This window comes from Austrofundulus limnaeus, unplaced genomic scaffold (assembly GCF_001266775.1).
Source record: "Austrofundulus limnaeus strain Quisiro unplaced genomic scaffold, Austrofundulus_limnaeus-1.0 Scaffold1603, whole genome shotgun sequence".
NCBI classification, from domain to species: domain Eukaryota; kingdom Metazoa; phylum Chordata; class Actinopteri; order Cyprinodontiformes; family Rivulidae; genus Austrofundulus; species Austrofundulus limnaeus.
Window position 1 is genome coordinate 8,023 of NW_013954005.1, and position 1,715 is coordinate 9,737.

Here is a 1,715-nt window from a genome sequence, read left to right on the forward strand (position 1 = left end):
CATTTAAAAAAATATATATACCAATGTCTGTCTGCCTGTTTTTTTGTACTGCACAAAATAACTTCACTACATTTTTTTATTTGTTAGACTGGCTGATTTCTCTATTAAAATAACAGTTTCGTTCAAAAAGATATTACTTAGAGAGCTCATGTAATTATTAAATACTATGTATTCTTCATATTTGATAATTTATTTAATCATGGAGCAGTTCAGTCACTGTATGGTTCTAAATATAAGCAAGATATATTGTGAAGAATGAAATTTGTTATTTTTTAAACTACAAAATTAACATAAGCTGGGTTTTTTTGTGGGGGTGGGGGGTGTAATGCTAAGTGGATGCTAATTGTAGCAGCTAAATCCTGTATTAACGCTACTGGTTGCAGACTGTCATGGTAGACTTAGTTTTTACGTGTGCTCAATAAAGCTCACCATGCCGATCTTTATTTCCACATCAGGTTACAAGTTATTTATTCTTCTTTACATCCAGTTTGAAAACATCCACATGATCTCTTTGAGCTCCAGACTAAGCACAGTAGAAAACTGTTTGCCCCTCCTTGTTGCAATATTTGAACAGAATCTCACTTAACCTTAAGTAGCCCCATCCCTCACCTGTTATGCAAACAGAAATACAACCCTAGTGGTAATAAACAATAAAAAACAAGATATTTGGCTCCTACACTCATCTTTACTATAATACGGGGCAAAGATATGTTGATCTGTTTGCTGAAACAGTGGCTCTYGCAGAACAACTCAGCCTGTGTGCACCTCGGCGCACTCCTGTTGTGAGGTTTTATGCAGGAAACGACCCAGGGCGCAGGCAGGCTCAAAAAAGTAACAAAAAGCTTTAAAAAAGAACTCAAAACGTCGGCAAGGCAGCTCAAAACTTACAAGAATCTCAAGATGAACAAGAAGATAACCACGCAGGCTGAGGGGAAACAGCACAATGAACGGACAAAGACAAGATCACAAGATACTGAATATAAAGGGAAACTAATTAGGGACAACAAGAAACACCTGGAGAAGACACAAGAGGAAACAGGTGAGTGTGGGTGGGGCTGTAGGGCAGAGAAACACGGGAACACAAACACCAGAAAAATAAAAAACAAACAGACTGACACCTGAAACAGCACTGTCGAGGAGAGGAGTTTGGTCACATCAGCAAAGTTGCACATATCTGTTCGATAACGAAGCTCTGAACACATGAACTTAGAATGTGTTATATTTTAGATACCATGTCTCAGGTAGCTCGGGAGCGAAGTGTGGAGGATGGGGTTTGCTCACTCAGGACAGGAGCTGCAGGCTGACCAGTGTTTATCCTGCAGACTGCTGCACCAACATCAGAAAGCCCCCCGCTCTGCTCTTATTGGATAAAGCTGTGGGGTTCGTTTGATTTGTTGAAAGCAGCATCTGTTTAAAGCTGTATCAGACAGGGCGGCTTTAATGAGACCACAACAGAAAACAAGCAGGTTCTCTTTTCCTTGTTTTTTTTAAATACCGAAAATACCGACATGGGCAAAAAGACGTCAGTTATTGTCATAAATGTCGGTATTGGTTATTTTTCGGTTTATTGCCCAGGCCTAGTGAGAAGCCATATTCTTGTAAACAATGTGGGAAGAGTTTCAGTCAAAATGATACGTTATTGACCCACCTGAGAGCTCACACAGGTGAGAAGCCATATATTTACAAAAAATGTAAAAAATAATGTAAAAAATAAT